At 38.8% G+C, this 24998-nt stretch overlaps 1 protein-coding gene across 1 annotated transcript in view; it reads right to left on the bottom strand.

Annotated features, from left to right (window-relative positions):
• Positions 1–19011, bottom strand: part of PRDM1 (PR/SET domain 1) — a 74367-nt gene extending 55356 nt beyond the window's left edge. Inside the window, exon 1 of the mRNA XM_066248167.1 lies at positions 18927–19011. The gene's annotated coding sequence lies outside the window, so the exon portion shown is untranslated. The remainder of the gene's footprint in view (positions 1–18926) is intronic.
• Positions 19012–24998: the final 5987 nt, after the last annotated feature.

The following is a 24998-nucleotide window of genomic DNA, read 5'->3' as shown; positions in this document are numbered from 1 at the left end:
GCTTCACGGTCTCTCAGCCAAGATGTTGCTTATGGTACAGTCATTTCAAGGCTCAGCTGAGCAATGATTTGATTCCAAGTTTATGTGGTCATTGACAGGATGTAGTGCCTTACTGGCTGATAAACTAAGGGCCTCATTTCTTCACTGAATTTTGGCCAGAAGCTGCCCTCAGTTACTTCTCATATGGGCCTCTTCAATATGGCACCTTCTAGCCTGACCTGTGGTGGTGCAGTGGATAAAGCATAGACTTGGAATGCTGAGGTTGCCGGTTCAAAACCCTGGGCATGCCTGGTCAAGGCACATATGGGAGTTGATGCTTCCTGCTCTTCCCTCCTTCTCCCTTTCTCTCTCTCTTTCTATCTCTATCTCTCTCTTTCCTCTCTAAAATGAATAGTCTTAAAAATTAAAAAAAAATATATGGCAGCTTCCATTTCAAAGGGTGCAAGCCGTGAGGGCAAAAGAGAGAGTCTGCTAGCAAGATGGAAGTCACACTCCTTTGTAAACTCATCATGGAAGTAGTATCCCATCACCTTTGCTATACCTTATTGGTTAGAATCAACTCACTATGTCCAGCCCACACTCAAGAGGACAGAGACACAAGGAGGCAGGAATACTAGGGTCATCTTAGAAATATGTCAACCTCAAGAACCAATGGGGGAAGGAGGGAAAAAGGATTGTATTAAGAATGTAAGAATAATATCGAGACTAAAAGATGGAAGCAGTTCAGGGTACACAATTGAAGCTAATATAGGTAGAGACCAGGAGGTGGAACAAGAAAGGCCTTATGCCTTTCTCTCTCTCCTGGCCCATAATACGATGGTAGAGCTAAAGTGGTGATGGGTGTGGGGCTAAAGGATGCACGTGGAATTGCGAGGACACTGCAGCAAGAATTGCTTTTTCCATGGGAAAGTACGTAAATGGAAAAAAATAGTAGTGGAGCAGAGGGGTAGTGAAGAAGAATGAAAGATAATCTCTCTGGACAACAGTGACCTACAGTCCCTTCTAGGCAGGAGATTTCTGGCAGGGACACGTCAAAGCATCAGATAAAAAAGGATGAAATCAGGACAATGAACCAGCTCTGGGAAAGGTTGTCTGTAAGGAAGGGCAGTCGAGAGGGAAGAAATAAATTCCAGACGGAAGACAGACAACTGGTTCTGGAAAGTTTTATTTTTCTACTTACTGATTTTTAGAGAGAGAGGGATGTAGAGACACAGAGAGAGAAAAACATCGATTTGTTGTTTCACTTATTCCTGCTGTCATTAGTTGATTCTTGTTTGTACCCAGACCAGGGCATGCGGGACAACACTAACCAACTGAGCTACCCATCCAGGGCCCTGGAAAGGTTTCTTAAGGCAATACTACATAGAGCAATGGGACAGGGGACAGGGCAGGGAACATTTTTTTTTTTGTAGCAGCTACCATAACACATTTTACTTAATGTATGTTTTATCAGAAGAAAAAAACCTGCAGGACTTTTCGGAGTTTTTAGTATGGGAGTGTGTTTCGTGACACTCTGAGGTATGTGTGAGGAAGGGTGGGGACTCTCACGTGCACTTATTTATTTTGCATGGAGGTGAAAACATTCTACACACTGTAGGAAATGCTCTTTTATCAAATATCTGTGGCTTATTTTTTGAGAGCAGAAAGGGAGAGATCTGATTCAAATATTTCTAGTAACCCAAGTATGATGTCCAAGGCTTGAACAAGGTAAAATTTTTAAACAAATATCTATGTCATAACCAGAAATAACCTCAGGATCTCAACATTTGGTCCCAACAATAGGGAAAATACAAAACCTGAATCAAAGCAGAAGTCACCAGACCACCATCACCTTTTACAACCAGACCCAGAAAGTCCCCCAGATTTTCAAAGCTCTGTCTATTAAAATCCTTCTGTCCAGCACTCTGTTTCACACTTCTGCTGACCCTCATCTTCTTATCAACAGAGAAAGAATCTCTGAATTTACCTCCTGGGCTTTTATCTTGGAATTTTTCCAATATCATGTGTTAGGGTAATAAAGGGAGATGCATTGAGAGAAGCAAGACAGACATAGTAAGAGCCTTTTAAAAAAATGTACAGAGAAAGAAAAATTAGTAAAAGATTCTCTGCCAAACCACAACTTATTGGGCACCACTGCATTTCAAATAATGTAACTGGACAGACCAAACCAAACAGCCTAGAAACCTCAAGATTCAGAACCAGACTAACTGGTGAGTGAAATGGCTGGAGTAACACACAAATACAATATAGTCACTGAAATGATTTTTTGCAGATAATGCTTTCAGAGAATGTGTAGACACATTGATGAAATTCTAATGAGACAAACATTAGAGTAAATTACATAAGCAAATTATACAGTTCGAGTAAAGAACAGATGTTTCTAACATCTCACCAGATGATATTTGCTAAGTTCTGCACTAAATGAAAAAGCACATACACACACATTCTCCATAGTAAATATATTCTTTAATTTTGAAAAACTACAAGGCTTTATGAAAAAACACAAGTAGAATCATTGGAGTTGTACTTGAAGTAGAATCTTTAAATAATATAGATACATACATACAGATAGATGATAGATAGATAGATAGATAGATAGATAGATAGATAGATGATAGATAGGTAGATAGATGATAGATAGATAGATAGATAGATAGATGATAGATAAATGATAGATAGATAGATAGATAGATAGACAGACAGACAGACAGATAGATAGATAGATAGATAGATGATAGATAGGCAGACAATTCAGGTTCATTCAGTTATTTACTTATTCATTTATTCCAAGGTAATATTATATTCTTTCATTGCAGAAGCAAACGAGTGCACCAAATAGGTTAGAACCCCCAAATGCACAAAGTACTAAGTATGTCATGATGTTACTAATTGTCTTAAAATTAGAATTTTAAAATATAGTAGAATCTTAAATATTCCTGATAATGAGATGAGGATAAAACATTTCTGTTTTGTTCACACAAAGTACTCATGGCAAAACACTTAAAAGGGCTGCAAACTTAGAGATGAGTTACATATTCTTCTCTCACAGACAAATAGTACTTAATCCTTTTTATGATCAGGACTCCCAAGAAGATTTAAAATGTATATACACACATGTAATTTATCCTTTCAATATAAAGGTAATACTTTAACAATGAGTGAGAAAAGTAGTCCCCCTTTTTTTTTAAAGTCATATTTCAGCAGGAATACTTTGGGATCTGATATTTAGAAATTGCTCTAGGATCATGTCATTTTGATACCAAGTAAGTGCTAAGCATGTTAACTATTTTAAAAGTTGTCATATCCACTCATTAGAGAACAGAATACTTTCACCTAAATACAAAATCTTTCAAAAAAAAATTCAGTGATTCTGCGCTCACTTGTTAAAAAATATAAAAAGGCATCACCTTTTGATTACTTTGTGAGAACAAGTAACAGACTGACACAGGAGAAGATAAAAATATTCTACATAAACGTTTCTGCTTAATTGGTGCTTAAAATTGAAATATAGAGGTCCATGGTCAAAATGGTTTTTCTGAATGTGCAATGAGAATTTTGAAGACTGCAGATCTATAGCAACAAGTACAAAATTATTTCTACCTCTTCCTTCCTTAAGAATCATTACCAACCACTACATTCAGTTTGCCTTCTTGCTTTATCCTTCCATCTCGTAACAATTTACCAGTATTTATAGCTAATAGCTATTCATATTACCACTGAGACAGTAATAATAACACCTGCACCTGATTTCACCATACAGAGAGAGAGAGAAGAGACAACGATTTATACCATACTTACATTTCAGAACTCTTGCAACAACCAAATAATATTATGGATATGAAATGGCTATGTATAAGGAAAAGTCTGATACAAATCTGAGATACTAATAAAATGCCCTTTCTATCTTAAGTTGAGTTTACTCTATTTCCCATAATACCATGAGGCACCCCAAGATTTCATATTTACTCCTTTTTTCCCTGATAAGTTAGAAAACATGTATTTTTCCTCAGGTATTAGGTTTGAGGTTCTCAGACAGTCAGGTATCCCATATTACTTATAGCCTGAATAAACACAAAACAAGAGAGCAACAGTCCTCCTTACTAGACATCTGGGGACATTGGCTAAACCAAAAAAAAGGGATGGGGGTATCACATTGGGGCTGAGGTTCTTCTTGCCTCTTGTGACTGATATGAGATCATTTGTCCCCACCCCAGTGCCAATGCTTTTGAAGTACATGACATCAGGCACCTCCTGCACCTCTATAATTATTGCCACCTACAGACCTCCTGGCCTAAACCTCTTATTGAATGAAGACTGTTCCGCTTGCATCACTGTCTTCCTCATGACTGTTCCTTCTAGTTGCCTCTAGACTACCTGGTCTCTTCTCCCCTTTCACTCGCACTCCTGGTGCACTTAGTGGCATCATGCCTTGAAGCACAATAAAGCATACTTCTTCCAAGCCTCTATCTTCACCTCCTCCTTTACAGTCTTCCCAGTACATTGGTTTTATTATCCTGCTAACAAAAATTCCCCAAGTCACATCAGATCTTCCAGTCCAGTGACCAGTTGCCCTACTTTTTCACCCTCCGATTTTTATCTCTTGTCCTGACTTCCCTTATCACCCAACTTTGCATCTATAATCTATGCTCCCTTGTATATAATTTTTAATTACATGGTCCCTCTTCGGTCATATTTCCTCTATTCCTCAGTACTCAGAAGAGCTGTCTGTGTCTTCAGGTTTTATGTTCTTTCATTCTAATCTCTCTCTAATCCACTGCAATTGAGTTTTCATTCCCACAGTTGCACTAAAGTCACATGGTCAGCAATGACGTCCATCTTGCCAAATGAATGGGCAATTCTCTGTTCTCATCTTGTTTACATCTGAGCAGCACTTCACACAATCATGTTTTCCTGATAAAATTCTTTGTCTGAATTCTGAGCATGACACTCCTATTTTTCTCCTATCTCACTAGCCACTGCTTTTAGTCTCCTTAATTGGATCTTCATCTTTCTTCTTAAAAAGATGGGGTGCCCTGGGGCTCTGCTGTAGCATCCAATGCTTCAGTTTATATAATTAAGTGCTAACAACTTCCTATTTTATTTTTTTAATACTTTATTTATTCATTTTAGAGTGGAGAGAGAAGGGGAAGGAGCAGGAAGCATCAACTCCTATATGTGCCTTGACCGGGCAAGCCCACGGTTTTGAACAGGCAACGTCAGTGTCCAGGTCGATGTTTTATCCACTGCGCCACCACAGGTCAGGCCAACTCTCTATTTTAGATCTCCAGCCAGGAACACATCCCTGAACACTAGAGTCTATAACCAGCTCCCTACCTGACATCTTTATTTGGACATTTAATAGATATGTTCATCTTTAAAAAAATTTTTTTAATTGATTTTTGAGAGAGAGGAAGGGAGAAAGAGAGAGAGATGGAAAGATGGAAACATCAATTTGTTCCTGTATGTGCCCTGACCAGGGGTCAAACCTGCAACCTTTGTATATTAGAACAATGCTCTAACCAACTGAGCTATCTGGCCAAGGAGGACATGTTCTTCTTAACAATCCAAATGGAATTGATCTTCTTCTCCCAAAATTACTCTTCTCCCTGTCTACCAGTCTCAGTGAATGGTTCTTTAATTCATCAAGATCAGACTTAGGAGTCATCAATTATTTATGACTGCCCATTTCTCTCTATCTCCTTCCCCCACATTCAATCCATCAGCAAGTCTTAATGGTTCTACATCCCAAATCCTCTAACCATATGTCCCCTTCTCTACCAGCACTACCCTTGCCCAAGACTCTATAATCTTGGACTGTTGAAAGAGTCTACTAGCTGGTCCCCTTCCCATCTTGTCCTTTACTGTCTCTTCTTTACCCAACATTTAGAGATTGTTAAAGAATAAATCGAATCATGTAGTTTCAATGATAAAACATGCCAAGGCCTTTCCATGATCCTCAAAATGAAACTAAAATACTTACCATAGCGTATGAGATGGTCCATGTTCTATCTCTCAAATCTCATCTCCTTTCACTTTCTCACTGGGTTTTCAGGCTCCAGCCTCACTGATCTTTTGTGCCGTTTCTTTCCTCTCCCTCCCCCTCCCCTCCCCCTCCCCCTCCCCCTTCCCCCTCCCCCCCTCCCTCTCTCTCTCTCTCTCTCTCTCTCTCTCTTTCTTTCTTTATTTATTTTTCCGAAGCTGGAAACGGGGAGGCAGTCAGACAGACTCCCGCATGCGCCCAACCGGGATCCACCGGGCATGCCCACCAGGGGGCAATCAATGCTCTGCCCATCCGGGGCGGCGCTCTGTTGCAACCAGAGACACTCTAGCGCCTGAGGCAGAGGCCATGGAGCCATGCCCAGTGCCCGGGCCATCTTTGCTCCAATGGAGCCTTGGCTGCGGGAGGGGAAGAAAGAGACAGAGAGGAAGGAGAGGGGGAGGGGTGGAGAAACAGATGGGCGCTTCTCCTGTGTGCCCTGGCCGGGAATCGAACCAGGGACTTCTGCACGCCAGGCCGACGCTCTACCACTGAGCCAACGGGCCAGGGCCTGTGCCATTTCTTTAACAAACAGTATCATTCTTCCCTTTGAATCTGTACTATTCTCCCACAAGACCTTACATGGATCACTCATTTCATTTTAGCCTATACTTAAATGCCACCTCCCCAGAGAGATCTCTCTACATTTAAAACAGTACTCTTTCTCTTCATTCTCTATGCCCTTACTCCATTTTAATTTTGTAATCATCATAACTATCTATCAAAAATTGTATAATGAATTTGTTGATTTACCTGTATCTCCCACTAGAATGTAATCTCCATTGGGGTTACAGAATGTCTTAGTTTTATTTATTTTTTTGTCTTTTTGCCACAATATCCTTAGCATTTAGAACAATGATTTGTACATTGCAGAAAGTAGTAAAAGTATATGTGTTGGATGAGAAAATGATCGAATGAATAGATGGAGAACTTAAATGCTCCAAATTTAAATTTGGTTCTTGAGTAATTATTGAGCACAGTGATGTCTTGAACAAGAATACTGACATTATGAAGACAGAGTTAGAAAAATATGTTAGTACTTGTGTAAGAATGCTAAAGTAGAGGCAAATGGAGGCAAAACCAGATCCTCTGAGGCTGTTACAAGAAGCATCTTAGCACATATGGGGGTTGATACTTCCTGCTCCTCCCACCTTCTTTCTCCCTCTTTCCTCTCTCTAAAATGAATAAAGTCTAAATATATATATATATTTTATATATATATAATATTAATTATATATTAATATATATTAAAAGATTAATTAAAAAAAGAAACATCTTAAGTTGAAAAGAACTTTGGCCAACTATTGGTACAGGTTGGTATGTAATATAAAGAGGGTCTAAAAGAAGGAAAAAGAAAGTATTTCAAGAATGAAAATTTATAAACCAAAAGGTGCTCTTGCCAAATGGGAAAGTTAAAAGGAACTGGCATGGTCTGATCTGTGGTGGTGCACTGGGTAAAGCATTGACCTGGAATGCTGAGGTTGCTGGTTCGAAACCCCAGGCTTGCCTGGTCAAGGCACATATGGGAGTTGATGCTTCCTGCTCCTTCTTCTGTTCTATCTCTTTCCTCTCTCTCTCTAATAAAAATGAATAAATAAAAAAAAATAAAATCAATAAATATTTTTTTTTAAAAAGAAACTTAAAAAATAAATAAATAAAAGGAACTGGCATGGGGCAAAAGAGGAAGCCTATAAATTAATTGCATTGTGTATTATCTACTTTTAACAGTAATAGTTTAACTATAAAATTCAGAATATGCTTTTTCTTATTTCCTTACCTATATTAGTATATTTAAAAAAAATTAATTACCTAAGGTTTAAAGCATGAACTTAGAGTAAAATGCATGTAGGAATGAAAACTGAGCTTTATTTTATATAGACCAAGAACCAAAGACCAAATGATTATACATCTAGTATTATTTAAAAGATGATTTATGGTTCTGGTAGGGATTCTTTCACTCCAAATGATTTTAAACAGTTCTTTGATATGCTTGCCTTTGAAACACAGTGAATTTGGTACAGATATACATAAAGTTGTCTTATTGAAAAGAAAAATCAGTATTGTGCAACAAACCAGTAAATCAGCCTACAAATTCAGAACACACATACATACACACTCCTATCAACTTATAGTCTGTATAGTCTGCATTCCAAACCAGTAACTGTGATAAAAAATTAAGAACCACTACCTCCTCTCAAGGTCTACAAGAAAAAGCTGCATTTATGTTAATATATTTGCAGGTGTATGAAATAAAAAGCTTCTTTCACCTTCCTGTACACATATAACATTAACAAGAGTGCTTGAACATGCTTTTCTCTAAACCACTCATAAAAATTCTTGAGGTTCTTAACCTTACTGGAAAAGAAAACCTCAGATGACTATAAAGTAAATACACAGCATATTCTCAATATCATGGCCATCTTCAAGCAATTTCTCACACTTATAATGCATTTATTTTTATATAAAGCAGATGCGTGTCTTTGGGGCAAACCATGCCTTTTATTCTTATGTTGTGAAAGTCCCTTCTAATTAAAACAGGAAGTACAAATTTCCTTGTCTAGTTCTAAGGATAAATCTTACTTAGCACAAGCAGCTGTCTGCAATTTTTGATGAGCCCTTTCTGGCTATTCTAAACATGCATTGCACTGCTGAATTCATATTTTATGATTCACTTTTGAAATCTCCATTTCAAAAACAAAAGGCACACCCAGTGTCCCTGCATTTGCACCAGCCAAGGCCATGCATACTTTGGGCACCTTTGCAAAATAAGTAACAAACAAGCAGTGTTGCAACTTCAAACACTCAGAACTGAGAAGGCTGAATGAATATGGTTCTGGGGAGGGGTTAAGTATATAATGAGTATATGTACGATGAGAAGTCATTCAGAGAAAGTGCTAGGGATTGAATGAGGGAGAGAATGTAAATGAATTTTTAAAATAATTATTCTTCTTTAAAAGCTTTATGTTATAGTTCAAATTGCAATTAAGACAACTCTGGGCCCACCCTTCTAATTAAAAAGCACAAGTAGTTTCCTTTACTGACCACAACAAAGGGCACATAGACTCAAACCCACTTCCTTTGCAGGAGCTTCACTTGCTGCTTGTGTGTGGTTTATGGGTCTGAGGGATTAAAGCCCAAGCAAGTTTGTACACATGGGAGTGGATTAGATATGGTATCTCGTGAGTGAGACAGTTTTTCTACTCATATCAAACTTAGATTAATATTTCTACTAACTGCATTTTTAAAATGGCCCATTAGTTTAAGTCAACAGGAGAGGTGACAGGAAGGTGGGGAGACCAGAAACTGCCTTTATCCTCTTAGGGGTCTGGGGGTCCCAGTCCAAAGTCTCAGCGCTTCCTCTGTGTCACCACTGAGGGCTCACTCGCACTGGACTTCCGAGTGGGAAGGCCAATGCCCTAAATCCTGCTAGTCTGTAACAACAAAAAAAGAGTTGGTGATGGAACTAATGAAATAAAACTGCCTTATAGCTTTATCAGTTAAGAATTATGATTTGACCAGGCTGGATAGCTCAGTTGGTTGGAATCAGCACAGAGGTTGCTGACTCTATCCTCAGTCAGGACACACTGTCCCTCTCTCTCTTTCAAATCAATAAACAAAAATTTAAAAAAATAATTATAATATGGAAATTCTTAACCTATAGGGGTATTCTTTTAATCTTAAATACCTCAGTTTTTACTGTTATATCAGAAACAATGTGTGTTTTTTTTTCTTGGGTAAAAAATTTGATGTTTGTTCTTAAGAATGAAACTCCTAATCCCCTCCCTATACACAGAGCTTTAATTTTATTTGGCTGCCCAGTCACAAGAGTCTTATTACTTAACCCCGATTTGCACATTCAGCAAAATGATTGCTGTGCTTTGACATAATGACAGGCACATTGGCTACTAAAGTGTCAGTAAAGATGGTGAATCCTTTAAAATCTAGTGATGGACCAGAAGCCGCATTCATGGTTCTTTAGAAACAAGAAAGTTAGTTAATAAACACCAACTAACTTTTTCAACTGCAGCAATAAATTGTTCAATTGGTGAAGTGTTCACAAGTTCTGCTGAGAATACCTTGTGAATTGTTTAATTAACAAACACTTGCAACACTTAACAAATAGATATAGGCAACTAAGGGAGATACAAGGGCCCTGGAATACTAGCTGTGCTGATAATCTAATCTGCAAGATTTCCAAAGGGATGCGTATTCCATTCTTTTATTTTAAAAAAGACTTCAGAAACTCAAATGATGAACATTTTCCACTTAAAATGTTCTAACAAGTAAATAAAACAAGAAATGTATAAACAACTAGTTATAATAGTGAACAAGTTTGTTAATCACATGCTAGTCCCCAACCAGATTAATAACACATCTCGTGTATATAATAATGCAGGACAAGTATGTGTCCTCCCACCATAATGACAGTATATTGTTCACACAAATGTGGCAAAATCAAAGAACAAAATAATTCTCTAAAAGTCTTCATTTTGTTTCACCAAACTGGAAAGGGTATTATCAGATATGTTTAAGGCCCCTACCCCATATCTTACAAGCCAAAGGACTAGGGAAGTTCAAATTGGCAGTGATTTTAGATTGTTAAATATGGAACTTTGACCCAAGAAGCTCTGAGTGGGAATAGTCATCCATCACAACAGCTCTTTCTGCAAAGATACCAACATTCGGGGGGGTCAACAGTTTGAATGTTGTGAACTGAGTCTTAAATCATTAGTTCCTGGGAAACTTGTGGTAGAGTCAGGCCTAGTGTAAATGGTTCACTTCCTTGGCTCTGATAATACAGTACAGACCACACTGAGGAGTGCTAGTTACTTGATGAAATCCCAACCCCAAATCCAGTAACAAACGGTGTAGACCATTTCAATATATTTTGTTTCAAGGATACAGACCAAGTGCCAGCATTCATGGTAGTGATGCCTTGCTTAAAAATGTTGTGTGTGGAAATTTCAAAACCCCATCCTCACTATAAATTCAAAGTAAATGTCCCTTCTGTCAAAGGAATAGTAGAGAGTATGTTTTTGCTATAAAGGAACACATATTACTAGTCCCATAAAAATAAAAGAAATGTATATCATTTTGCAGCAGAGAAAAGTTTGAAAAGCATTTAATTAAGCTTCTTTCCCCTTTCTCCTTAGAAAATACAACTATGATTCATTATAATCACCTAAAATAATTAAGCTGCATGTAGCTATTTTTAGTTCTACCTGCAGGGGTTAAAATGCACAGAGTTCTTATCTTCTTAAATTTACACATTAATCTGACACTGATCTTCTTAGGTTGAAATGTCCAAGTCTTTCACTTAGTATATTAGTTTGAAAAGCACAAAAGAAAATACATAGAATTTATTATTTTAGTTAGAAAGCTATGCATACTTATTATCTATCAAATATTTGATATATTCTTGAAATAAAAATCTTGAAAGAAATCCAATACCACCAAAGACTTCCCCCTCCAAAACATACACAAACAACCACACAGTTCTGAATTAGTTTTAAGTGAGAGACAGATAGATAGATGGGAGCAAGTAGCAATCTGATTCTTATAATATATAACCAAGCACACACACAAAAGAGTTTAAGAAGAATAAGAGGCAAATCATTTACTTAAAGTCAAGAAAGCACTTAAGCCTGACCTGTGGTGGTTCAGTGGATAAAGCGTTGACCTAGAATACTGAAGTTGCTGGTTCAAAACCCTGGGCTTGCCCAGTCAGGGCACATACAGGAAGCAACTACTCTGAGTAGATGCTTCCTGCTTCTCTCCCCTCTTCCTCACTCTCCCTCTCCCCTTTCTCCAAAAATCAATAAATAAAATCTAAAAAAAGAAAGCATTTAAGAACCCTTCTGTACAATATCTGAGTTGGTCTCCCGTCAGTTTTCTTTATATGTATCTATAAATGTGTAAAACATTTTTTTGAGATGATCTTGTTTTCTATTTGTCTGCTACCATCAAATAATGACAGCTATCTCAAGACACCATCAATCTTGGGTCGGCCAAGCAGTAGGCAGACTGATGCTGGAAGCCAATGACCTATGATCCAAGAATTTAGTCTCCATGAAAAAAAAAGAGACCCAACGATCATGCAGAGCAGTGAAACCCCAGAAGGGCTTTTATTCTAGAAGTTGTTACAAGTAGTTCATAACCTTTGTACTCTAGACACTTATTCAAACTACCTCACCACTCTGTAAACCAACCAGGGGCGAAGGATGCTCAGAGGCATGAACTTTCTACCCAAACAGTATACTGTAAACATTTGGGGGAGGCATGGTGCTACTGCTAAAATAAATCATAAAAAAGGACATTAGCCAAGACACTTTTATTCAGGGAGCCTCATTTAGTGCAGGGAACCCAATTTTGACTTCAACCCTTTTACTCAAGGACTATGTCCCAATGAGAGAGAATAAGCAAGCCTCTTTAGAGTGTTGGCATTTAAAAAATTATCAACATCCTTAGGTGCTAATAAAAAGTACATTAAAAAAAAAGAGTTAAAAGAATCGGGATACAATATAGAATAGCATATTTATATATTTATATATTTATAGTCTGGGCCTCAAAGTTGTCTTCTCTTTAAAATTATAAATGAAACAAAAAAAAAATGTACAAAGGGGAGAATGCTACTCTAAATAGATCACTTATTAGCCTTTTTGCTTCGTTTTAATTTGGTTGTTTTAATTTTAATGTTTGATTGGGCTTTAGTTTTTATTAAAAGATTTTCTGTCATGTTCAAAGATGTTTTGACTACAAATTCAAATTAAATTATTTGATCCTAGACTGCAAACAGCCTTCCTTCTCTGGGGAGAGAGGAAGAATGGAGAAGTGGATCGCCAACAGAAAGCTCACCCGCCATGCTCTCAAAACCAGTGTAAATAAAATCATCAGGGGAAGCAGGACATGAAATTGAGTCCAGTCTGCCTAAACTGAGTCTCATAAAAATTTTATTCTAAACTCAAATTTATGAAAATATAATTTTATTCTAAAAATTGCTTTAAGGAGTAAAACTGAGGAAAATAATATAATTGTTAAGTGTTAATAATCTTTGGATATGGACTATGAAGTTAGATGATTTAAACATATCTAGTTAAGTATGTGGGTGCAAAAATCTGCCCTTCCACCGAATGTTTCATCAACTGCTAGCAACCAGGAGACAATCTGTCTTCCAACAAAGAATCCAAAGTAATTGTTGAATTTAATATGCTGGATATGCTGGTTATTTTACTAGCCAGTCTGATGAGGTAAAGTTTTTAGTACTGACATCAAATTGACAATTATTTTTAGAATTGTTAGTTAAACGTAAAGCACATAAAAACATAAAAGATATAAAAGGCATCTGATCTGTTAACTAGAAATTCAAGACCACTTAACACACAGGATGTAGAAACTCTTTCACAGAGTAAAAAATACTGTCTAAATACTGTCTAAATGTTATTTAAAACAACAAAATACTATGTCTTGATCAAAATAATGTCCAAGTTATTAGACCAAAACTTTACAGATTTCTTTTGGTATTTCTCAGTATAAAAATGTCTTTGAACAATATTTATAATAGCTGATTTTTAAAAATGTGGTAAAATATACATAAGATAAAGTTTACCATTTTAGCCATTTGTAAGCGCAGTTCAGTGGCATTCAGCATAGATGTGTCACTATCACCAGTCCATCTCCAGAACTTTTTTATCATCCCCACACCAATTAAACAACAACTCCTCACATCTTCCTATTCCCTATTCCCAATCCTTGCTAACCTCTAATCTACTTAATGGCTCTATAAATTGGACTATTCCCGGTACCTCAGATCAATCTTACAATATCTGTCCTTTTGCGCCTACTTATTTCACTTATCATGCTGTTCATTTTTTTAATGTAAATCTTCATTACCCAATTTATATATGGAAAACGAAAGAAACCAAACTTGTTACCCAGAAAATATAAAGGTAATACCATTTCCAATATACAGTATGACTATGATAGGCCCACTCACCTTTTCAAAAAAATAAGTTTGGCCTTCTATAAAGAAAACTCAGGTTTTAGCATTATTTCCCCCTCCAGGGGCTCAGACCCCAAAATCTTCCTGGACAAGCCATGTTGTAGTCCACTTCCTGCCCAGAAAAGAAAGTTATGCCAGCTATCTAGAGCAATCCTGTGCTGCCCCACACACCTGTTCAGACAACGGGTCAGTTAAACAAGCAAAATAACAGCTGAGAAAGCCAGGTCAGCTACCCTATGATCTGAAAGACATTTACAGAACCAGTCCCCTCTATGCCCGCTTTATGTGAAAATAGCAGTTGAAGTAACATGATTCCTTCCCTTCCTGTTTGAAGGGACAGTGAAAGCCCTCCTGCTGGGAGTCCACTCTGTAAGTCTGGGGAAGAGCTGCCTCCAGCCTTCTTTCAGCTTAGTTCATAGGCCTGGCTCTGCAGGGGAGGGAAGACCCACCCCACTGTGGTTAGGTTTGTTCAAGGAGCCAGGTCTGACTCAAAGAGTTAACAATTAACAAGGGCCATGTTCCACAGCACATTTTCTTGCTACCATGCTTTTTACTCTTTATGTAAAATTAAGGAGACTTTTTTGCTTTGTGGCCTTTCTCCAGCTTCACTTTAGTTGGGCCCAAAAGCTCTGACTACAAAAAAAAATACATGAACTAAAAGGACAACATTGTGGACTTATGAGAAGTAAAATCTGACTTTTCTGGAAAGATTAAAAATAAAAAATGGATACAGCACTACAGGTACAAGAGCAAAGCAAACCAATCAGGTGTAAAGGTTTTATGAGTGAACCTCCTTCCAACTATATTTTTATAATCTTTTTTCCAGATACAATGTCTTACCAAGTTATAAATACAAAAAGTATACAATTCTTTATTTAAGAACATGCCTTTTAAAAATGTCTTTTACTTGTAACATCTGAATAGAGTTTCTCTCAATACCTTCAGTGTAGATAGTTGTTTTATTTTTAACTAAAGGAGGAAAAGAGAAAAGAAAAATGGCCAAAATCCATCTAAGGACTGGCTCTTTAAAAATATGTTTCAAGGGCTTAACTCTGTAAGCCAGGTAACACACAAACCTAGCAAGTCCACACAGAGCCTCCTCTAGAGAGGGAAGCTATGTCTTGATAGGTGAAGTGGTTTAAAGGAGAGAACCTAGCAGGCCTGGGAAGCTGGCAGCTCAACACACACATTATTTTGAAAAAATCTCATCTGTTTTTGCAAAAGAATTGCTTTAAAAAACATAAAAAAAGAGAACCACAACACTGTATATCCTAAAATATTATAAATAACTGCTTTAAAAAATTCCTGTAATACTTTTCTTTCAGGCTTCCATTCTAATTCGAGTATTACTTTTCTCATGCTCTTTTGAAATCACAGAATTCTAGAATTCCGTAAGGAAATTTAGAGATAATGTAGTAAGATATAACAGTTTCTAAACATTTTTTTTAGAAGCAGAGCCACCGCTAATTACCCTACTTTTCCTAGTAAACCTGCTGAAATCTTACAGCACTGCAACAAGTGGAATAGATAGAAGTTAAAATCTGGTTGGGGAGGCAATCAGAAGATCCAAAGCCCACGTCTGAGAGTCACTCACTGCCGGTCAATCCAAACCCTGCGTTTTACAGACATGGAAACAGAGGCCTAATAAGGTCAGGTGACTTCTCCAAATTCACATCACCCAGCATCAGAGTCCAGACTTGTAGATAAGCTCCTTACTCAGTGACATCTTTCATGTTGCTCTTCACCAAACCTTAATTGTTTGTAACTTCAAATAATTTACTACTTTATACTTGTAGGAGAACTAAAGAAGTGGCACAAAGATTAGTGTGGGGTAAAGTGTTTTTTTGAAATTCCTGATCACTTGTGGGTTATCAAGGCCAAGAAGACACCCGAAAGAAACACATTCAGGAAAAGGAGGGGCTAAACGGGACGTCAGGGCAAAGGCAGTCATTCATTATCCATTCCTGGATTCCCTCGCTCTGCAGAGTCAGTACAGACATGGTACCAAGTACTGAGAAACATGCCAAGATAAATTATGACTTTTTTTTTTCTGGGTGCAAGTTTTCAACTTGGCATGTGCATGCAGTCTTGGGCAGGATATGATAGATGCCACAAAACTGACACAGGGGAGGCAAGGAGGAAGGAAGAAAGAAGCAATCAGGGCAGGTGACAGAGAAGGTGTCTCTGAGCTGAGCCTCAAAGCTCACAGTGGGGGATGGTGGCACTACGGATGGGTCCCAGCGGCCGCTGGGGAGCAAGCAAAGGTGGACAGGAGGAAAAGAGCCAGGCCTTTCTCCCGCCCACCCTGGCTCAGGCAAAGGACTCATGCAGGACTGTGGGGAGTATGTCTAGAAGAGTTACTTTGGTCAGAACTTTGAAACTGACTCCATCTTATGATGTGGTAAAAAGAAAGGTGTTGGGAACACAAGTGTGTAACAAATATGTTGGGCTTGCCCGCCTTGTACTTTGCATGGTTGGAGCATGAGCACAGGGCTGTGGCATGTGTGTGTAGTCTATAGAAAGCTGCGAGTGCTTGCCCTCAAGGTAGCAGATTGAAAAGTGTAGATTGCCTTCCTGCTTGGGAGGGGCCATTGTTTGCTCTAGTTTGCTGGAGAAGCCCCCCCTCTCCCCCTGCGCCTGCTCTGCTGAGGAGTCCAGAAAGAGAGAGGGAAGTAATCTGCCCTGCCTGTCTGCTCATCCGCCCTTACAAGACTCTAATAAACGGAATGGCCCACCATCCTCCGGCTCCACAGTTCCTTTACCGTCCGCCCGAATCCAATGGAACCTGCACGGCCACCCGGCGGCCAGTGGCTTTACAAAAGGGTTTGGGGGTAAAGAGGAAAGAGGTAACCAGTAAACAGAGTGAAGACCAAGGCTTGGGACTGGAGAGTGAAGGGAAGAGTTTATTTACTAAAGGGATACATGGAGAATACATCTCTATACAAATAAAATGTATGAAATTAGGTCAGCCGCCTAAGGGTCATTGGTAAAAAGGGTTCTAGATTTCATCATTTGTTGCCGAGCTCTTCTGTGTAGAAACGGCTGAGGCAGCACAATCAGCTTGGGGGGCTGCTGCTGGTTTGCTTTGTAGAATCAGTCTTTACTCCTCACCCCCACCCCCAGATGCTGCCGCCACAAAGGTGCTGCCCTAACATCAGAAAGCATTTCCCCCACATTGGAACGGAAACGGTTAAGTCTGAAGCAAGATACAAGTAATACCATGGAGAGAGAAAAGCCTTCTCATACTTTTCTGGCCTTCAGTGTTCCATAAAACACATTTTTTTCCTGATAAGAACCTGTGCTGACCAGGCAACCGTGCTTTACTGCAGGTTCACTAACTGAACTAAGCTGCCTTTTTCAAGGATATCAATCCTACCAGAGGAGCCATAAAATTGTGAAATTGCAAGAAAAGGGGGCTAAATCAAACATAGGCTTGGCTTAGCCTGATCTGAGCAGATGCAGACAGAGCTAAGCTGCTGACAGGACACTAATGCAATGTGGTCAGTTCTGAGTGCCCATGTCCTGTCTCTCTCCAGTCATGCATTGCTTCTTCCAGAGATGTTTTGAGAAATGAAGAACCCATGCCAACAGGAATCTGGAAAAGGGAGGGGAATTTTTCCAAATTCTAGCCACTCATACCAAATAAAATATAAAAAGCTTAACACTCACTTACTGTTTGCCACTACAGTTAAGAATTTCTGGCATAAGCTGTTGAAGACGTGCCAAATCTGAAGTTTTACAGCTAAATAAGAAAAAGAAGAAAAAAAAAAACCTATCCCTCTACTTTGAATCTATTTGTTAAAATACCCCAGATTTTAAAACTGTGCAGTTCTGAGAGTCAGCCCCTGTACTGCAGCTCTGAGGAAACCAAGGATCAGAGAGCTATGGGATTTGCTCTCACTCGGCTCATGAACAACAAAAAATGACAACCATCAGGCTTCTCTACTCCTTGCTCTTACACTCTCAGTTACCATGAATGATTTTCCTATTAGTTTAAATTCTTTAGTTAAAGTCCATGTAATTCTTATTCCTTTGGTGCAAACATTATGAGATTGTAGGAAAATGTGACTCTAAGGATAAGGATGTCAGAAGTGGGCATTTTAGTGGTGATCCTAATACACATTTTCCCCTTCGAAAGTCCTAACTGACTTCCCATAGCAAAGAGTTACCTTTTCATATCTGTTCTTGTCTGACTAGGTAAGCCGTGCACAATGAAAAGACACGCAATTCTCTACAAGCATGGCCATCAAAGCCTTATTTCACTGCTAAAGATTATTTTTAAAAAGTACTATGCCAGAAAAACCCAAATTAACTACTTTTCTCAGTGCCCTCAAACCAAAAGAAATTACATAACCTAAAATTGCTAAACAGTGGCTAAAAACAGGGGTATACCACACACAGTATTTAGGATTAAGGAAACAATTACAATTACAAATTTTCCCTCACCTCCTTCACTATTCTTTTTTCCTTTCTTCCTATTTTTGATACAAGTGTTAGAGAAATGAAAATAGATACAATGTACATAAAGAATTATGAAGGCCCAAGATACTTGGTCCTATGTGTTTATTAGTTTGTTACAGAAACCAGAAGAGATCATATAAGTCACTTCATACAGCAATCTTAACAGTCTTGCTTTTTAAACTTTTTAATCAGTAAAGAAGTAAATATATACATATATCTATAATGATCTTACTTGAAACTTCATAATAACGGTTATTAGGCAAAATGTCATTTTCCTAACATTTCCTTAAAATGTCATATAGAAAAGAATATATTCTCAGGACACAATTAGAAGTTCAGAGAATTTCTTAACCCTGAATTTACTTGTCCTTCATTCTTCTTGAATTTGGCTAGGATAAGACTCTCTCTAGTTGTTGATGAAATACTCACTTTTCCACGCGTGCGCCCTGGAACTGGCCTCCGGACCTCCGAGAGAAACGCCCTGAGTGAGCTCTCCCTCTCCCCAGAGCAGAACCTCAGCCTGGGCAGAGGCCCTGTGCTCTCCCACCCTAGAATGTGGATCTGAAAAAGAAGCCTGTGTCAACAGCACTATCGCGATCACATGACATGGCCTTTGTCTCCTTCCTGCTGGTGTGTCAGTGGTCATGGCCAAAGACTGCGACAGGGGATTGCCAGGGGATGAAGAATGCTTCATCTGTATTCTAGCTGTCAAAGAGGGAAGACAAGGAGCCTCATCCACTGCCTTCCCTCACAGCCCAGAAAGGACCTGCTTCTCCCACCTGAGTGGTTCTGCACGTGCCAGGAACTAGAGATGCAGGAAACCAGATCTGCAGCCAGGAGCCCACTCTCCTTATTCCACAGAAATGAAAGACAAGTTGCTTTGATCACCTTGGAGACCAACCACCTCCTTCTGAAAGCTAACTCCACCTTGGTGGTGACTGCCTCCCCTCCCCCCCCTCCCCTCCCCCCAGAGCCCTACTCCCTCTGCTTTGGCTTGAGTATCAGGCTAATCAGTTTGATCTGACAGATTTTAATTACATTAATTAGAGGGCTTTTCAGAATAGGACTGATTAGCATCCTACCAAGGGTTTTGTGTGTATTTTTTCCTTCTCTAAAGCAGCTCTGCTGGAATCAGGACTAATATTACCCTTTCCTCTATTAATGATGTTTTTGGGTTTTTTTGTCTTGCTCAAGGTAAAAAATAAATAAATAAATAAATAAATAAATAAATCAGATATGTGATGCTACTGGGTGTGAGAGTATTTTTTTAAAGAAATTATTTATTTATTTATTTATTTTAGAGAGGAGAGGGAGAGACAGAGAGAGAGAGAGAGAGAGATAGAGAGAGGAGAGCCAGAGAGAGAGAAGGGGGGGAGGAAGAGGAAGCATCAACTCCCATATGTGCCTTGACCAGGCAAGCCCAGGGTTTCGAACTGGCGACCTCAGCATTTCCAGATTGACGCTTTATCCACTGCACAACCACAGGTCAGGTGAGAGTGTATTTTTTAATAAAGTCATCCCTGAGGGATTGGAGTAGGCTTTGCATCTATTTAAAGAGCCTTGGTGGGGGAGAAGAGGTTATTTAGAACACGTGCCTAGAACACAAACATTGGCTTGGTTTAGGCTTTGCCTGGTAAAGTCTACATTTAGCTTGAGTTTAATAATTCCAAGTTCGTCTAAATCTTTCCCCATACCTTCATCAGATTGAAGTACAAAGAAATAGATTTTTACCTCTATATATTATTTTATCCATCACATTTCAGAGAGAGCCAATGATAACCACACACACACAAAAGCCCATGATGGTTTAGCCATTGTCCCTTCATTGTTTCTTAGAATAACAAATACCTTGAATGTCAGCAAGGATTTTACTGAAAATATTTCTTAACTACTTTCAGCCAGTAATAAAAGAGGACAAAACTGATCGTTCAGAACACTGTACAAAGATCATCATGACACACATATTTAGCTTTGTTGATCATCTGCACTATAATTATTGCTTTAAAATATGCTGTTTTGAATAAGCCACAATACATGAGGGCATAGTTCCAGACACCAGGAAGAAAAATCTATGAAACTAAATAAAGTTTGTTTGCTTTTTTAAATAGCATAATATGAAACTAATTTTCTAACCACATATCTTAAGGAAAGCAATAAAAGCATGGACTTACAACCCTTAATCCAAGTTTTGAATCTTACTGACAGCCCTAACTCTTTGCTGCAATTTGTTCAATAGCCACTTCTCTGGGGATCAGTGCTGTTGTTCTCACTCACCTAAGCAATGTTACAACTATGATAGTGTTTTATTGGGATATTTCCTGAATTGGTTGAAAACTTGGTAAGATAGCAGAGAAATCACATTCTTTAACCACAGTGACTTACCAGAAAGATAAAAGTAAAGGTTTTTTTTTAAAAAGTTACTTAAACATATTATAGTGCCATATTTTCCATTGACAATATATCCAATCATCTTCTCTTTAAAGGTTAACTTGGATTTAACATTTCTAACCATTTGGTTTTCTGGTCTCTTTAAAGTGAAAGTAAAGTTTCTGAAAGTGACTATGTAGTCAGCATTTTTCTTTTCTAGTTTGAGGGATAGAAAACCTCCGTAAAAATGCTGTTGATTGCTTTTTTGTTATTACCTGATTCTCACGAGAAATCAGAGGGATCATCCCTCCTTTACTTGGTCTTATCTAGATGGGTAAGGATGTCCTCTGAGAAGGAACCTGATGTAACTCTGTCTTTGATGGCTACCACTCTATACCTGGGATTGATGATCACAATGGGAATGATCTACTCATCTGCATGGGAAGTAGTAGGAATCTAAACCTGTTAGTTCTAGGTCTTTGATCCATTTTGGATCAGATAATTAAGAATGTCTAGTAAGCATTAGCAAAATATTAAAGGAATTGAAAGATAGAAACAGGTTATATGATTTGATATCAGATACTGAACAGTACTACAGCTCATCCACACTCAAATGTTTGTCCTGGATAGGATCTGCTTTATGCATTGAAGTGACAGTTAACTTCTGGTTTCCCTTAGCAAAAAATAGTAAGTGATTTATTAAACAAACACACAACAACAAAACCAACAAAACAAGAAAACTCACACACAATAACTTTGTGCCAAATTTTAGCTAGTACAGTGGTACCTTGAGATACAAATTTAATTCATTCTGTAACCAAGCTCGTAAGTCAGTCAACTCGTATATCAAACTGCCCATACTGGACCCGTGTGCCCACATGCCAACTAGTGGCAGCTTCCCGAATGATGACTTGTATATTGGAATTTCTCTCGGATCTTGAACAAAAATACAGACCAGTCACAGCTTGTATCTTAAAATATTCGTATGTTGGTCTGTTCGTATCTCAAGGTACCACTGTATTATTTTACTTACTTAATTACAACTTTAAAATATTCTAAACAGAGAGGAAAATGGTGACAGAGTTATAACTCCCACTTCCCACAACCAAAGTGGATTACAACTTAACTTAGGAACAATCATCTTTACAAACCAACTTTTGACTAAACTAAGAGGAATCTATAACCAAGCATCACCAAAGAAACCACACTGAGACTGGTAAGAAAGGTGGAGACATGGAAAAGGCTGCCCTGCTCCCAGGAGCGAGAGGTGGCCCAGAGGGCCGCACACGGTGGGGTGGGTTGCTTGAAGAGTTGTGGGTCCTCAGCCCCAGGACCAGAGCCCCAGCCTAGAGCCCTAGAGACTAGAAGAGGCATACGGACAGTATTTATCTGAAAGAAGAGCCAGATTACTGTTTGCGAGAGGGAAACAGAACTCTCAGACCCAGGCACCATCTTAAAGAAAACCTTATTCACAGCCACTTACCCAGGGCTCTGGGAGCAGGGAGCCCTAAAAGGACTGAAGTTGCAAGAGGAGAGTGTAGTCTCGAAGGCACAGGGAGAGACTGTGGGGGAAAGCCACCCTGATCTCCGTACTGGGTTACTCCCCAAACCTAAAGTGGTCGTTTTTCCTGGGAGAACCAAGCCAGCAAAGGGAAGCAATTACTCTGTGCAAAGAGACGCTTAAAAGCAGGGGGCGCATCAGGGACACAGGTGTTAAGTGCTAATGTGTGGGCTACAGTGCCTCCCCAACTGTTGAGTACCCTCTTAAGGGTGGGAGGGCCTGGCTGCAGCAGCTGCTGCATCACTTGGCCTGTGCAGTGGGGGGAAGAGCCCGGAGAGGCAGCCCGCAAGTCCGAGGCAGGTGGAGCCTCGCCAGGCGAGGAGCTCCAGTGCACGCAGGGCAGCCCAAGTTGTGGCCAGCAAGCTCACACACCTGGCAGTGCCAGTGCCAAGTGCCCAAGGAGGCAGTCGCAGTGGGGGGGCCAGTGGAAAGACCACAACTTGAGAATAGAGAGGCCACACACACTGGCCAAGAGTAGATAAAAGCCAGCCTAGGAGTGCAGCTGATATTGACAACGGCATCAGGGCCCAGCAGAGAAAGCCACACTTTCTGGATTGCCTGTACCTCCAAGAAGGTTGCTAAGGGCCATTCATAAGCAGAGACCCCCACTGGTCTGTGCCAGGTTCCTGCCAGGGAGATCCAGGGCTGGCACTTCTAGCAGCCAGATACAGAGAGCATCAGCTCAGGGCCTAACAACCCTAGTTAGAGTGGTATCTTAAGGAAAGGCTCTTCACACCTGACCCAGCTAAGGCATAGAAAACGCTGACACAAACAGCAAAAAGAGCAGTAGCAGCAGACAAGTAGCCCACAGTGGATTACAAACAACTGATGAGGCCAATTCAAGAAACTCTAGAAACAACACAATTGAAAGTTGGAGGCAGATAACACCAACCCTATACTCAGCTAGCTACATAAACACATCCAAAGGAGTAGTCTATACAGAGACAAAATGGGAAGATAGAGAAATGCAATTCAAATGAATAAATAAAAGAAATCCCCAGAAAAAGGACTGAATGAGATGAAAATAACCAAGATACCGGATGCAGAGTTTAGAATAATGATTACTAGGATGCTCAAGGATCTTAGAGCAACAACAGATGGACATAATGAGCACCTAAACAAAGAGATAGCTAGCATCAAAAAGGACATTGAAGTCATCAAAAAAGGAGAAAGAAATAAACACAATATCAGAAATGAAAACTACACTAGAAGGAATTAAAAGCAGGCTGGATGAAGCAGAGGATTGAATCAGTGATTTAGAGGACTAGATAAGCAAAAGCAAGGAAGCAAAACAGCAAAAAGAAAAGAGGATCAAAAAGTCTGAGAAAACTCTGAGAGCTCTGTGACAACATGAAGAGAAACAATATCCACATATTAGGAGTTCCTGAAGGAGAAGAGAAAGGACAAGGGATAGAGATCCTGATTGAAGAAATCATAGCTGAAAACTTCCCTAAATCGATGAAGGAAAAAGTCACACAATTTCAAGAAGCACAGAGAATCCCATTAAAGAGAAACCCAAAGAGACCTACACATATAATTAAAATATCAAAGCCAAGAGATAAAGAAAGAATACTAAAAGCTGCAAGAGAAAAGCAGTCAATCACCTACAAAGGAGCCCACATAAGGATGACATCTGACTTCTCAGAAGAAACACTTGAGGCCAGAAGAAATGGCAAGAAATATTCAAAGTAATGCAAAACAAGAGCCTACAACCAAGACTTTTATCTAGCAAGGCTATTGTTTAAAATTGAAGGAGGAATAAAGAGCTTCTCAGAAAAAAAAAATCCTCAAGGAATTCATTACAACCAAACCAATGCTGCAAGAAATGTTAAGGGGCTTGTTGTAAATAGAACAAAGGGGGGAGAATCTAGTAAAAGAGGAATGTAGATTTAAAGAGCAAAATGGCAATAAACAACTATGTATCAATAATAACATTAAATGTAAATGAATTAAATGTTCCAATCAAAAGACATAAATTAGCTGCATGGATAAGAAAAACAAAAGATACACATAGATTGAAAGTAAAGGGTTGGAAAAAAAATTTCATGCAAATGGAAAAAAAAAAGCTGGGGTAGCAATACTTATATCTGACAAAATAGACTTTAAAACAAAGGCTATGGTAAGGGATAAAGAAGGTCACTACATAATGATAAAGGGAGCAATCCAAGTGGAAGATATAACCATTATAAATATCTATGCACCTATTATAGGAGCACCTAAATATATAAAGCAGACTTTGATGGACATGAAGGGCAAGATTAGCAATATTATAGTAGTAGGGGATTTCAATACTTCACTAACATCAATGGATATATCCTCAAGAAAGAAGATTAACAAAGAAACAGCAGCCTTAAAGTAGACAAGAGATCAATTGGATTTAATAGATATCTTCAGAACCTTTCATCCTAAAGCAGCAGAATATTTATTCTTTTCAGGTGCTCATGGTACATTCTCTAGGATAGATCACATGTTAGGACACAAAATGAGTCTCAATAAATCTAAGAAGATTGAAATTATATCAAGCATCTTCTCTGATCACAATGACATAAAACTAGAAATCAACTATAATTGAA

The sequence above is a fragment of the Saccopteryx bilineata genome, chromosome 12 (genome assembly GCF_036850765.1).
Source record: "Saccopteryx bilineata isolate mSacBil1 chromosome 12, mSacBil1_pri_phased_curated, whole genome shotgun sequence".
Taxonomy (NCBI): Eukaryota; Metazoa; Chordata; class Mammalia; order Chiroptera; family Emballonuridae; genus Saccopteryx; species Saccopteryx bilineata.
Note: the sequence above shows the minus strand (reverse complement) of the source record. Positions and strands in the feature narration are given on the sequence as shown.